Source organism: Pinus tabuliformis, chromosome 1_1 (assembly GCF_031772625.1).
Source record: "Pinus tabuliformis cultivar Carrire ecotype Pingquan chromosome 1_1, CPIR1, whole genome shotgun sequence".
In the NCBI taxonomy this organism is placed as follows: domain Eukaryota; kingdom Viridiplantae; phylum Streptophyta; class Pinopsida; order Pinales; family Pinaceae; genus Pinus; species Pinus tabuliformis.
Window position 1 is genome coordinate 452249719 of NC_142297.1, and position 16436 is coordinate 452266154.

The 16436-nt window shown below is 37.6% G+C and overlaps 1 pseudogene; it reads right to left on the reverse strand.

Annotated features, from left to right (window-relative positions):
• Positions 1-926: 926 nt before the first annotated feature.
• Positions 927-16436, reverse strand: part of LOC149213687 (transcription termination factor MTERF4, chloroplastic-like) — a 35208-nt pseudogene continuing 19698 nt past the window's right edge.

Sequence of the window (16436 nt, forward strand, 5' to 3'; positions counted from 1 at the left end):
TACAGCGAAGAAACACCCTATTCATCATTGTTTTTTTTACCATCAAAAATCTAGAATTAAAAGATGACAAATTAGAAGAATATTATTATTGTTGTATACTAGTTGTTTCAACAATAGATTCTTGATGACACTATTTGATTAAAGAGATCTCTCCCTAATGTATCACAACCAGTTGCCACAGGTTCTTTTATAATGCATCACATTCTACATATGTAAGTGTGGAGTAAAACAACACCCCATCTCCATGGAGTCCCATAGTTTGTCTATACATATCAAACAGGTCACAGCGCCATATGCACACTTTTCTCAACAATGAGAAATGAGGTTTTCTTGTCACCTATAATGTTAATGGATTCCATTCAGCGTTGATCCTTTCATGGGAGAAATAAAACATATATTTACTTGAAAAAGAGTTTCACAATAACACAATTAGAGTTACAGCCCTCTAAAGTCATGACTACAAGGAAACTCCAGCCCTAAAAAAAAACTAGAAATACTAGCATATGAAGCACTGTCTCTAGACATTGATGCCAAAACTGATGTTCTATCATGTCTATTTGCCATAATTTTGAGGTACTGTAACGGAGAAATGTCGCATGATTCAATGACAGATAATTTCCCTTTAGATGCTAGGCCCACCCATTTACAACGTTACTGACCTTGTACCTCTACATCCATATCTTCACGGCTGGGAATCAACATTTGGACAGATCGGCTTACTCTAAAAAAAATAGATTGAACTTTTAAAAGGCAATTTTTCTTAATTGGTTATGCCATTATTTTAATTTTCAATCCCTCTTTTTATGAAACACAAGAATACAAACCCACAAGAAACACCTCTCACAGAATTATAGTCTAAAATCTAACAAGATTCTCAAAACTAAAGGGAAAAAAGACAATAATTTTATACAGAAGATCGTGAGAGCATTTTGAAGAAAAGTTTAGACATATTCATGATTTTAAGGACAACAGAAAACTCTTTTACAGAATGTATGAATTACAGCAAAATGCAGATCATTCATTACTAAACAGAAACTGTGCGTCTATAGAAAATTTCATCCTCACTCTCCTCATCTTCCTCTTCTGAATCAACAACATCTCTTGGTGATTCCAATGCTCCACCCATAGAGAATAATGGACCCACGTCCTCATTCTCAATATAGTTACCTTCCAGTCTTTCTTCAAACCTTTGGTCACTGCAATTAAGCAGCCATGCTAGGCTACATCTAATACCCTTTCTTGACATTATTTGAAACCGAGATTTGATTTTGAATTCTAGGCGGTATGTAAAGTAAGATGGAAATTCTACAAGTTCCTCTAATGGCTTGTTCATCTCAGCCTTAGAAAAATAAAAACTATGTTTCATGAGTTCCACATTTACAACAAGTAGCTGGGGACAAGAAACTACCATCTTTGCTATGTCCTCATCTGAGAAACCATGTCCTCTGAAAAACTCCACTCGTTTTTTAATTGGAACATGAGGAAGGCTTACAACTTGTGGCATCTTCTCTAAAATTCTACCAAAGTCTTCAAACTAAGCCCCAGGATCTGTGCATACAATGCTATAACAGAAGCAAGAGCTTTGCGCCGTACAACGAAACTAAGAAAACTTTCCACATTGCGCTTCACTATCTCGTCCAACTCATATCTAAGAATATACGGTCTCTTCTCGATCATTCTAGCTAGAACTTGTTTGGGAAGTCCTAGATTCTCAAGGTAAGAAACAATAGGTTTAATCACTTTACCAACCCGCATACCCAAAATCTGAGGACACTGTGTCACCATCGGTCTAATGTCTCTTGGGTTCACTCCAATACTGACCAAATAAGCGACAGATGTACTCATTTTCCCTTCGAGTTTAAATTCCAGAATCTCGGGATACTTCTGTAATACTATTGGAATGTCGATTCTCTCAATGTCAAGACCTCGCAGAATTTTAATAACTGGCACAAGGTCTACAATAACACTAGCATACAACACTTGGGGATGTTTTCTAAGAAAGATTGGAAGCTCCTACTTTTGAAAACCCAATTTATTCAAATAATCAAGGATGGGAACCATATTTTTCTTCACACTACAACCCAGCATGAGTGGAGCCTGATTTATGTCATCGATGGTGAGACCTAATCTTTGTAGGAAGTCCATCCTTTCTTTCCTAACATCCACTGTCGAAGGAAGTTCTAAGTGTTCCAGCTCGTCAAGGACTATCCCGCTACCTCTCAAGTAATCACAAATGATCACTCGAGAAACAAGCTTCTCCTTTCTCCCTGCACAACACCCCAAGTCACATTTGGCATCTGGCACTCAAGAATGTTGTTCAGCTCGCCGGAAGCTGCCCTACTAGGTACTCTGAAAGCAACATTCCCTCCATCTAGCATTTTCATTTTCAATGTCAAAAACAAACTTTTCCTTGAAAGAAAACAATTTCTTTCAAATGGATGTCATCCTATATTGCATTTTATTTCACACGAGTTTCCATTGCTTCATTCAATGGAAACTTGGGGAGCGGATGTTGCTCCCACACTCGTTTGATCCCACACATATGCTTTTCCTGGCGTGGCCCCGGAGGTCGAAATGTGATTTTCTCTATTAGGGTTTAAGTGTGCAATCCCTGCATGTAGAATTGAAAGAAAGCAAGAACGAGAACGATTTGTTGAAAATCCCCACATTGCATCATTCTAAACACTGGAATTATATGAAGATGTCTGCAGCAAAAGTCCCAATGCCACTTCATTCATGCCATGAAGGACCGAACCACGACACTGATACTGGCGAGCGTGTGGTTGTTAACCACAACAAATTAACAACCACAAGGTCAGAGGTTCAAGCCCTTCTACTATCAGAATTTGGGGTTTGGTCGGAGGTTAAAGCCCTTCTATCAGTATTTGGGGTTTAGTGGGCTTTGGGTCTAGATTTTGAACCAAAGCTCTAATACCATGTGTAAGAGCCCTTTCCTAGGGTCTTCTAACAGATCTATTTCTGATGAATTTAAATGCAATAAAAGACAATAGTTTACTTTCTCACAAGACTTTTAAACAAATAAAATTTTACAATTACGTTCTAATCCTTATAACTTATGGAGAACATTTCATTTTAATAAATTTACCTGAGTAATCTAGAGAGGAATACATGTACTGGTGGCTGGTGGAGATGTCTTTGAGTTGATGCTCTTGCTGAACGCTCCTCTTGACTGACCCAACTGGATTTACCTCCCAGCCAACTTGGAAATAATTCCTAGCCCAGGAAGCCTCCATAGGTTCCCTAGCCCTCCGAGCCCAAGTCCAATCAAATGTAGTGTGTGTATCCAAGATGAATAATCCAGACCAAGATAAACAATATTTCCATCATCTCAACAACCCAAGAAACCTCCAAAGGTTCTTAAGGTCTCCAAAAATCACAACAAATCCTAAAATCACAATCAACCCTAAAATCATAAGCAAGACTCCACCTCCCATTTTCTCCCTTCCCCCTTCCCTTTTTATACCCTCCCTCTCTTCTCCATCTCAACCACCTCGCATTAATGTCATTAACTTCTCATCCATCCTTACAGTTGACTTCTCTTCTCCCAAGTAAAGCTGGGAGTACATTTGGAAATGTGACATGAATATAAAATTGGGAAATTAATGGGAGAGGACCATGTCTTCTCCCAAGTAAATGTGGAAGTACATTTGGGAATGTGAGATGAATATATATATATATATATATATATATATAATTGAATGGAGAGGACTATGTATTTTCCCAAGTAAATGTGAGGGTACATTGGGAAATGTGAGATGTAATTAAATGGATAGGAACATGTCTTCTCCCTAGTAAACGTGAGGGTACATCGGGGAATGTGAGATGAATATATATATGATAATGAGTTGAAGAGGACCATGTATTCTCCCAAGTAAATGTGAGGGTACATTAGGGAATGTGAGATGAATACATATATAATTTGAAATAATTGAAGAAGACCTTATCCTACCTAATATTCAATTTGAGAAGGTAAGTTGTGAATTCGATTAATATAAATCATGAATTTTATATTAGACCAATATTTCTCAATATTTTTAGATAATGTAAACACCACTAAAATTTGCAGGATAAGATTTCAGTGGGGCATTACATTCTTGGCCACATTGAGCAACACATTCTCTATCTTCATCGCTCTCAACTATTAGGCTCGAGTGCTAAGGACCCAACTCGTGCAAGTCCTCTGATGCGTAGTAGTTATTATGGCTATGATAGCACCTAGTTTTGTTGAATTTTCTTGATGTATATGTTGGCTAGTAGTCTATATTATAGCTATTTAGGTGATAGATGGTTTCCATACATTCATTCATATAAGGCCTTGTTTGATAGACTTAAACTAGCATTTGCAGCTCTTGTTGCAGAGGAAACGCCGTAAGGCATAGAGTGTGGAAGAATAGGGACATGTGAATGGGCATTGTTGAAAGCAACGGTGGATGATAAAGAGTTGCAATTGAAATTGTTAGTTATGTGTATGTTGAATATAGATATTTTATAAATAATAGTGTGTAGAAGAATAGTGACATGTGAATGGACATTGTTGAACGCAAGGGTGGAAGATATTGAGTTACACTTGAAACTATTAGTTATGTGTGTTTTGAATATGGATAAGTAATAGTAGTGTGTGGAAGAATAGCAACATGTGAATGGACATTCTTGAAAGCAAGGGTGGATGATAATGAGTTATAGTTAATGTCATATAGAGGTTATCCATTATTCATGTAGCAGTTGTTGTTTATGTGAACATATTTTTGTACATTATTTTAAGTTTTTTTTTTGTATTTGGAGATTTTGTTTTTCCATATGTTACATATTTAAGAATGAATTGTTACTTTTAAAGAGGGCACACAAGGTTGCTAGCCGTCACAAACCATCATGAGAGTAAAAATTAAATGTCCTTTTCCTACTACATGGTTCTGTCAACTAGGTGTTTCGAAAAATACAAGTGAAAGCCATCAAACTCCTTGCTGAAATCAAACTCTTGGTGAAATTTTCGTAAATACAGGGATGCACAAATTCCTTAACTTGCTAGAACTCTATTAAAATGACATTTTTCACTACTTACTTCATATGAGATGTCATGAACTTTGGTATTCTTCTTCTACAATTCCAAGATTTCAAATCATGATTCATACGTAGATAATCTACCATAAATTTAAAAATGAATGCATATTTAAAACATGGTAAATGCTTAGAATTTTCATTATATAGTGAATATATGTACATTATGATATGAAATAAGGAAACATTTTTCAGCCCTGTCGTGGAAAATAAGCTCGAGGGAAGCATCTAAGAGCCGTGGACTCTTTTATGATTGAGAATGTTGTTGTAATCAATGCTTGACTAGCTACAATAGCTGCTAAAGTGGAAACAATGAACATTGACTAATACACAGGTTGTGTATTGCTTTGTAAAATGTAGAGCCTATGTCCCCTGGGTTTTTTAATCAAATAAGCCGCTTGTCTCGTATATGTGATAAGCAGAGATGGGTAAACCAACACACAGAAAGCAAGCTGCAACAAGCAACCCAAATTTCTCATTATGGTATTAAAACTTGAGGATGAAGCACGCAGGTATGATGAAATACTAATAATTATGTCCTTGACATATAGCTTGGACCTGGATTAAGTTCCTGTTGAAATGGCCTAAGTCTGTAAACATGGCCTCGACACCTGGATCCAGTTAGAACAAAGCACTGATGTTAGTGTTTCTATTTGTATAGATTTAACATAAATAATTGGGATGAAGTTATGAATTTTGTTTGAGAAAATCATTGGTATGGATTTATCAATTGAGTTAGAAAACAGCTCCAAGTATACTATATGATAAAATGAGACACATATCATCATGCGAATAATCAATACCTGTTATACATAAGCCTACACCTCCAAGCATCACCCATCCTTATTAGTGATATTCATGAAAGTAATAATATATATAATATGAGTTGAATTCCTTGAATGCTCCAGGATAATATTTCACAATATTATACTACCCTATCATGATGTGCTTTTTTGAAACCAAAGAGACCTCAAAAGGCTCAGTTGCATGGAAGCAACTTGGAAGGGAGGAAAGAGACTCATAGGCCAACCACAGGTGCAGTTCAAACCAAAGGGTAAAAGTTTGCAGCTGCACATAGCAATGCTAGAGTCGACATGCCAACACATTCCAAGTCAATCTTTCTCAAAAATCTATCGAAGTATAACACGATCTTTCAACTCCTTCACAGGAAGAGGATCAACAGATGAAAGATGTAAGCACCCCAAAGAAACCATGTTTCTTTTTGAGTCTTACATCCAAAATGAGGGACAAATTTCAAGCTGAGAGTAGAAAATCAGTAATGTATATCAAACAAGTCCACGACCACTTGCCATTCATCTATACTTTTATGCTCTTGGGAGAGAAGTTTCCATTGTGTGTTATTTCAAAAACATATCATATAATTATTTTTTACCAGGAAAAGTGCTTGAAGGAATTGGTTATCATATTAATTCATTCCATCCTCCTTCACCGCAAGAAATAAGAATGGAATGATAGTTCTTAGTTTTCCCATCAGATTGAGGATGATAAGATGAGCTATGAGCTAATTGAGTACCGAGACAAGAAATTAATTCTGTCCAAAAATTTCCAGTGAAAATGGGATGTATGTCACTTACAATAATCTTTGGGTTCCCATGTAGCTTTTGAATTGTTTCCATAAATGCAGTAGAAACTGTTGTTGTTGGGAAAAGTATCCAATACGGAATGACCCTATCCCACTCTAAGGGTGATAGTACCTCAGCAACAACTGAATGCAAAGCTATTCAAGATTACTTCTTTATGAGATGAGAGAGAGAAGAGAAGGATGATCTACTAACCGTTATCTTGCGCTTAATAGTCGATCTAGTCCTCACTCCTTACTGCTTGCTCCTAGCTCCTTGCTCTTTCACCGGCCCAGCTACACGAAGATCTTGTAAAAGCACAAGAAAAGGAAACTACAAGAAGCATACATCCATAATCGATTCAGGGATTAGCATAAATCAAATATACAAGCATCTATTCACCATAAGGGCACATGCGTATAGAAGAACCTCAAATACTTTATTAATGGAAGAAGTAAAGTTCTGAGAGGGTTACAACCATAAGAGGCCCAATCCAGCAACACCTCCCAGCAGAAAGAAATCTCCTCTTCACCTCCTTCAAGAAATCACCCAATAGTTCTATACACAAACCAACAGCACTTCCTTACTTGCACAAAATTCTAGCCTCCCTAGACCTCATGAGAGAGCTCTATATATAGGGTTTTGGAGAAAGGATGAGTCATCTTGAGACTGGCATGAAGCTGACTAGTGTCCTCTCCCACTTTAGTTAATCTTCAGTTCTTGAGTCCACTTGGAGATTCTTGCTTCCACTTGGAGATCAAGACCCTCTTACTCACCACAAGGCGAATTCCTTGACCCAAGTGTTAGTTTGGAAGCTTCCTGGGCAGTTGACACCTTGCAGAATGACTGTGCCACTTGGCCAATCTCACCCAGCGCAGGTAGCCTTCATTAGTTTTGACATTCAGCGCAGGTACAGAGTGGAGCAGTTGACATTCAGCGCAGATGCTCAGTGGAGCAGCTGACATGATCCAGAAACTGCTTGTTTTTTAGTGTTTTCAGGTGGAGAACTGCTTTTCAGTGCTGTGGTTTGCTGACCTTGTTCCTCTAGGGGTAAGAACAACATGTTTAGGGACTTTGGATCCCTCAGATTATTGACATTTCATGCTTCATGTTGTTAGGCACAAAAATGTCTATAACAGTTACCCCCTAAAGTATGAGGTCGTTTATCGGGTGAAATGCTTTATCAGGAGGATCCGAAGTTCATTCAATCGCTGAGAGGTGCCCTGTAATAAAATACAATACAATACATTATTTTTCATTCTGCTTTCATGATCTAGCTGAGGCGGGCATTCCCATGCTCAGCTTTATAAATTCATTTTGGTACATAGAACAGACGATCGTCTGATGGTAGACTAATAATTCTCTGCTGAAATTATCATCCTTTGAGTAGGATGATCATCTGCTGCAATGATGTACATAACAAATGTCTTTATATTTCCTGAATATATATCGCAGCCCGGTGTAGAGCCTCTACTTTACACCTTATCATCCATCATTACCTACTGTTTTCATCACTTTCCTCTCTCTTTTGCCTCATTTTCCACCCAGATCATTACATTAGTTGTCATTAAACATGATCAAGTGAGCTTTGCTAATGGGTGATTGTTTTGTTTAGTTTTTGACATATTTGCAGAGATTCCGCAGCTGTCTGGCAATTCCGTAGCCATTCAGCGATTCCGCAGCCATCTGATGATTCCGCAGCCATTTTGTTGATCTCAAGGTTCCACGTGCTATTTTGCAGAACGAGCCACATGGGAATGTTGGAATATATGTGCTCGAGGTTCCTCTGCCATTAGTTCATCCAGCCACGTCATCTGTACCTCCGGTCAAAGGGGGTCAAGTTACGGTCAAATAAAGGCAGCTTAACGTTGATGCGTAAGCTGTTTGGTCACGTCGGTGGAAAAGATGACTTGTCCGTGTTTTGTAAGCCGTGCGGAACATGATCTAACGCTGGATTCATTGCCCATAACGACCAGGACCTCCAGCTCGACCATGAAGCATATGACGTGTTCACTGCACCTTTAATACGCATGATATTCAGTTTATTTTATGTTTTATGCTTTACGCATTAGGCCATCTTGCAGATGCCTATAAATACTTGCGTCTGCGTACGCTTATGTTAACTTTTTAGCTGCTGTAGTTTATGAACTTGTGAGAATTTTAGCACTTTTCTGAACTCTGTTTTTATAGAGCTGTTCCAACACTTTTGACTATGTATTTCTGCATATAAAGTAATGGAAACAGTGCTGTTTTGAAGTTTTAAAGCATCTGAGTTTTCTGTGGGTTGTATGGATGGAGGGCCCCCGTTCATGACTACCCTTGTATAAGTATTTCATGTTTATACTTCTGCAATTTCTTTATTTCACATACAACATTTCCTTTTCTTGAGTTATGTACAGCTTGATTTCTTTTCATTGCTGCAGCCTTTATTTTCACTGATCAGATTTGCTTCTTTGCAGGTTTTAACCCGGGATTGAGTGTGTTGTATTTGATTTAATATCTAATGGTAGTTGCAGTTGTCTTATTCGTAATGCTTCCTTTTTTACTCTGTTTTCTAGATTAGTTTTTATCTTAGTTTTACAAGTTGGATGCTAACTAATTTATGCTCTCTTTATCATGAATGGTTTATCTTTCAGAGAACAGAACACTAATTAATTGCAGCTTGTTTTTAAGTAGTCTTGGCTTGTGGCACTAATACTTTTTCCACTTGTTACACATAATCACATATGTAGGAAGCAGTATGATGGAAAAGGCTTAGTAGTGTTATAATTTGTCATTTAGAGTTTTTATCAATTCTTGGATTTGTCTTCAGCTACTTCCTAATCGTGTTTTACACAGTACTATGTGGTAGAAGCAGGGAGTTAGGAAGAGATAACCATTATCATCAGTCCTTGAAGTGATTTTCTTGTTTCTTTTATTTGCAGCAATATGAGTAGAGACTAATGCCATTAGAACATGGTCATTTGCTTTCAAGTCATTTCAAGTTCTTCATTTCTTTCAAGTTCTTTTCCTTTACAAATTCAGCAAGTAATTAGAAATCACCAATCACACACTTTCACTCATCTAGAACTCACTTTTCACACACTTGCACTCATCTGTCTATAATCATCACTCCATTTTAGGAAGATAAATCAACCACAAACAACACCCCCAAACGACAAAAACTCTAAGCGGTTGCTTAAGTACATATAGTACACCTTCACTTCATCAGCTTACGAGCCCCGGCTTGACAATTAATGACATCAATTTAGGAACACTAAATTGACTAAACATTTTGGCGCCGTTGTCGGGGAAGTGAAATTAAGTAGCCATACTTAGAGAAAAAAAAAACATAAAAATTTCAAGGAAAGAGGTCAATAACCTATCCAAGTATGCTCTCCTCTTGCACTTCAAAGTGATCTGGAGGATCAGAAAGGAGAAAGTTATTGATTTAGTAGTTTCTTGAGTATGCTCTCTTCTTGCACCTAGAGTGACCTGGAAGATCAGAAAAAGAACTATTAACTTGACTTGAAGAAAAAATAAAAAATGACATGCATAGAGCTAGAGATTCTAGAGGAAGGTTTTTAGCTAGAGCTCGAAGTTCAATTTTTACAAGTCCATCTGCTTTAAGGGATAGACAAGAGACACCCCCCTTATCTCCAACCGAAACTCCTAGTCCTAGAATTCCTGGAATTCAAGAGCCAAGAGTTGACTCTCCTACACCTTCTATTGAGTTTGAACCAGCAAGAGACTCTTCTCTTTCTCCTACAGGAAGACCAATTATAATTGAGGAATTGGAATCATCTGAAGAAGAAGGATAAATCTCTTCTCATTCACCTTTTGTAGAGGAACCAGAAGATTTTGAAATCCCTAGGAGAATCATCATGGAAGAGGAAGAAGGAGGAGGTAGAGGTAGAGGTAGAGGAGGAGGAGGAAATAACAATAACAATAATGGAGGTAGAGGTCCCATTGGAGGAGGAAATAGAAATGGGGATAATTCATTTGGGTTTCCCATTGTTAATGAGGATTCCCGAGCCACTATGAAAAACATATCACCATCTGTCCTCCCTAACTTCCATGGGTTAAGGACTGAGGACCCTGAAACATTCTTATTTGAGTTTGAAGTGGTGTGTCGAACTTATGACTACCTGGATGACTCTGAGAAACTCAAGTTGTTCCCTTCAACACTGAAGGATCAAGCCTTGAAATGGTTCATGGGGTTACTCACTCAATCCATTAGGACTTGGGATGAGATGAAACAGACATTTTTGGATAGGTATTTAGACTATTGCATGCCTACTAATCACAAGGATGAGGTTTTTAAAATGATACAAAAAGAAGATGAGAGTCTAGAAGATTTACTTGAAAGGTTTCAATATAACTTGAAAAGAGAAAAAATGAATACCTTGGATGAAGAGACCTTAAAAGCCCTCTTATTAAAAGCTATCAGGGATGAATGGATAGACATCTTAAACATGATGGGGAAAGGGGATATTTCTCAACTTTCTCTCAATGACATAGCAGAACTTTGTATCCATCTCTCGAGGGGCAAATCAAAAACTCAAAAAGGGCCTAGAGATCCTTCTCTCCTTAGGGCAAATAAATCTGCAACAGAATCAGTGAGTAGGGCTGAAATCGGCAGTATGCTTGATGAATTTAAAACTGACATCTTAGGGAGTCTTAGTGAACAACTTGATACCCTTAAGATTCACAATAAACAAAAAGCAGAAGCTAAGGCATTGGCTATCTTTTGCCCGAAATGTAGAAAGAAACATGCTTTAAGGGAATGTCCCTTAGATGCACACGTTGTAGAAACATGTGTAATTTTCTCATAAACTCATGAGACCAAGGATTGTCCTTCAATTCCTGGCCTCAAAGCAGTGTTTCAAGAGGATCTAGATACACTTGAATCTCTCTGTTTTATTGCAAGGAGACCTTGGCAAGGACAACAGAATCAAGGGTTTAACAACTCCATGAATTCTCAATCCCAACCAAATTGGAATCCTTGGCAACAACCTTGGCCTCAACCTCAAAATGCTTTCCAAGCATGGATGCAAAGCATGCAAAATCCTTATGTGAGATTTTGCTCAATTCTATCAATATCCTCCATCATTTCAGAATCAGCAAGCTCCACAACTTCCAAACCAAGGTCAACAACTATCATTTCCATACCCTCAACAACAACAACCTCCTCCACAAAATCAAAATTCTCAACTCTCGCTTCAATCCCAGCAGAAGTCAAATCAACTTCCCTCTCATCCATTACCAAATCCAAATAATAGGAACCCTCAAAATGCTTACATGATGGAAGGTAAACCATTCCCTACCTATATGGTTGTTCCTCTCAATGAAGTACAACTCAGATCAGGTAGAATCCTAGATCAACCTTCCACAAGTGTTCAACAACCAAGCATTTCTGAGGAGGAATCTCTCAAAGTCAATAAAGGTTCTGAAGTATCACTTCAAAACCAAAATATCCAAAAATAAAAAGAAAAAGAATCAACCTCTACAACTCCCATAGTTGAGCAACCTACACCTTTAGCTACACCTCCCTTTCCAGAAAGATTGCAAATTGACAAAGGGGTGGAAAAGCAGATATGGGTGCCTGACTATAGCTTCCTAGATGAAATGAAGAATGTATGTATCAAGATCCCCTTGTTACAAGCCATTAAGGAAAATCCCATTCTAGCGAAGACAATAAAGGAGTTGAGTTTGAAGAAAACAGTAAAAAGAACCAGAGATACCAAAAGGATACACCTAGTTGGAAAAATTGCAGACATAATGATGGGTAAGATTACCATGCAAAAGTATGTGGATCCCGGTAGTCCTATTGTCAAAACTCATATTAATGGGGTTGAAATCCCAAATACTTTAATTGACTTAGGAGCTACTATCAACATCATGAGTAGACAGACCATGGATCAGTTAAAGCTTCCTAACCTTCTCTTTACACCTACTTTGTTGCAACTTGCAGATAGATCAATCATTAAACCTGATGGTGTATTGGAAGATATTCCAGTCTCTCTAGATTCTTGGGAATATCCCGTTGATTTTATGATTTTAACTCCCAAGAACAATCTAGGAGGACATCCTATTATCTTAGGAAGACCTTCGCTAGCAAAATTTGATGCTTTCATCAGTTGTAGGTCTGGAGACATGTATATATCAGATGGTAATTCCACCAAGAAATTCAACTTGTATCCCCCAGCAAAAGCTATAACAGAAATAGGAGAAGATGAATGGGTAGAGGATGAAGATACTATTCAACCTGTTCTAACCATCTCTGAGATTAGTGAAGACAGTCAAATTCTAAATACATTAGAAAATTTTGAAGTACCTTTAGAATATGACCCTGAACATTTTCAGATAGATGCAGACATTGAATATCTCTCCTCTAGACAAATGTCTCTCTTCTCAATGGAAGATTTTGGTAGTTATACAGTTGAAATCCTCCCAGGAAAAACATTAAACATTAACAAAAACTTGGGAAGACCACAACAAGAAGAATTAACTAAACTGTTGCAAAAACATTCCACTGCCTTTGCATGGGAATACACTGACATGAAAGGAATCGATCCTAAGACTTGTATTCATAACATCTACATTGAAGAGAATAGCAGACCTATTAGGCAACCACAAAGAAGGATGAATCCAAACCTTAGGGAAATCGTGAAAGAAGAACTCCAGAAATTGCTCAAGGTAAACTTCATTTACCCTATTTCAGATAGCCAATGGGTTTCTCCCTTGGTTATAGTGCCCAAAAAGAATGGTAAATGGAGAGTTTGCATTGATTATCGAGAATTGAACAAGGCAACCTTAAAGGATCATTTTCCTCTACCTTTTATTGATCAGGTACTAGACACTTTAGCAGGTAGAAAGTATTTCTCATTCTTGGATGGTTTTAGTGGGTACAATCAAATTCAGGTAGCACCTGAAGATCAAGACAAAACCACATTTACTTGTCCTTGGGGAACTTTTGCCTACCGAGTACTCCCTTTTGGATTGTGCAATGCACCTGCTACATTTCAAAGGGCTGTATTAGGAATCTTTTCAGATCTGATTCATGATTGTGTAGAGGTATACATGGACGATTTCACAGTTTATGGTAATACATTTGAAGAAGCTTTGGAAAATTTGGAAAAAGTACTGGTAAGATGTAAGGAAACAAATCTTTCTTTAAGTCATGAAAAGTGTTTTATGATGTTTACTGAAGGGATTGTTTTAGGACATCATATTTCAGGAGATGGAATTAAGGTTGATAAATCCAAAGTTGAAGTCATCTCTAAGTTACCTGTTCCAAATTTCCAGAAGGATGTTAGAAGTTTTCTTGGGTTTACTGGGTATTACAGAAGATTTATTGAAAACTTCACTAGGATAGCATCTCCTCTTTTCAAATTGCTTACCAAAGACTGTGAGTTTAAATGGGATCCTGAGTGTCAATCTGCCTTTGAAGCTTTAAAGTCTAGAATATTTGAAGCACCCATCTTAAGGGGACCAAATTGGAAACTCCCTTTCCACATCTCTACTGATGCTTCAGATACAGCTCTAAGAGCTGTTTTGGGACAAAAGGATTTGATCCCTTATGCCATTTATTACACAAGTAAGAATTTGACTCCTACTGAGTTAAATTATACTGTTACAGAAAAAGAGTTTTTAGTTGTGGTACATGCAATCAACAAGTTTAGACATTACATAACCGGCTATGAAACCTTTTTCCATACTGATCACTCTGCCATAAGATATTTAATGAACAAACCTGTCACTAATGGTAGAGTTACAAGATGGCTTTTACTTTTGCAAGAATTTAACATTACTCTGTTAGATAGACCTGGAAAGCAAAACAAAGTAGCTGATTTCTTGTCTAGAATCCAAAACACTAATGAAGATTCTCCAGTAGAAGATAAGTTTCCAGATGAATACTTGTTTGCAGTGACTACCAAGATTCCTTCGTATGCAGATATGGCTAATTATCTAGTTACAGGGAAGCTTCCTCTACACTTATTTCCTAATGAGAAAAGGAAAATCATTCGGGAGAGTTCACATTATTCTTGGATTTCTAATGAATTGTTCAAAACAGGTCCAGATTGTATAATCAGAAGGTGTGTTCGGGAAGATGAAATGCCTGACATCCTTAAGGCATGTCATGATGAACCATGCGGTGGGCACTTTGCGGACAAGAGGACAGCCTATAAAATCCTTTCTTTAGGATATTATTGGCCTTCTCTCTTTAAAGATGCAAAGCAGTATGTTAAAAGGTGTGACAGCTGCCAAAGAGTTGGGAAACCAACTCCTTCAAATGAAATGCCTCTACAGCCTCAGGTATGCATCGAACCCTTTGAGAAATGGGCTCTAGATTTTGTTGGACCAATTAATCCACCATCAAAGCAAAAGAAGTATATACTGGTTTGTACTGATTATGTTACTGAGTGGGTGGAAGCAAAAGCATTACCTTCTGCCACTGAAAATTCAGTTGTTCAATTTCTTTTTGAGGATATTTTCACTCGTTTTGGTGTCCCAAGGGAAATTGTGACAGATCAAGGCAGCCAGTTTACATCTAAATTGATGGAGAAGCTAATGGAGGAATATAAGATCAAGCACAGAACATCTACTCCCTACCATCCGCAATCCAATGGTCAAGTGGAATCTACCAATAAAGTTCTTGAAGGCATTATCACCAAGACTGTTCATCTTCATAGAAGAGATTGGGCAGAAAGGATCCCTGAAGCCTTATGGGCCTATAGAACCACATGGAAAAACACAACATGACATTCTCCCTATGAACTTGTTTATGGGAAGGAAGTCCTGCTTCCTATTGAGTTCCAAATCAAGACCTTCAAGATGGCAGTCCAATTGGGAATGAGCCTCTCAGAAGCCCAAAAGAACAGAATGGACCAACTGAATGAGCTAGATGAAATGAGACAAGATGCAATTTTAAGGACCGATCTAGTTCAGCACCAAAGATCTAAGTGGCATGATCGTCATATCAAGGAAAGAAAGTTTCAGAAAGGAGATTGGGCTCTATTGTTTGATTCAAAGTTCAAAGACTTCAAAGGAAAGTTTCAAACTCATTGGCTTGGGCCATATGAGATTGATGAAGTCTTTAGCAATGGAGCAGTTCAAGTAAAAACTATTGATGAATTTCATACTCCTCTTATTGTGAATGGCCACTGCTTGAAAATCTACTAGAAGCCATTCTCAAAAGAAGAGTTTGTCAAATTGTTCAAAGAAGATTTTGCAATCAGGTTGGTGGAGAAGGATTCTTCTCCTCCATCAGCCTAATCTTTGGTTTTTGAAAAAAAAAAAAGAAAAAAAAAAAGAAAAAAGAAAAAAAAAGAAGAAATGTATGAGCCTGAAAACCAATCTCTGATTGGCAGTCTCATACAGAAAACCTGAGGTGAAAATCAGGGTCACCTGACACCTCATGTTTTCCAAAAAAAAAAAAATCTCTTTCTCTCCTTATTTCATCTCATTTCATCATCACCACCATTTCATTCATTTTCACTCCACCTCATTTTTTTTTCATTCATCCATCCACTCACTACATTCCATTCCATCAATAAAGTCATTTTTAGATAGTTAAAGTTGTTTTTGTGCAGTCGGAGGTTACTACTGCAGATTCCGCAGCTGTTTGATGATTCTGCAGCCATTCAGCCATTTCGTAGCCCTCTGCACCTGCATAAAAAAAAAACACAGTCTATTTGAAATTTCTTTACAGCTCAGTAGTCATCAATAATAAATGGAAAATAGTCATGCAACAACCATAAATCAGTGAAGGGTTAGTGGCAAGTCATCAAAGGCAAA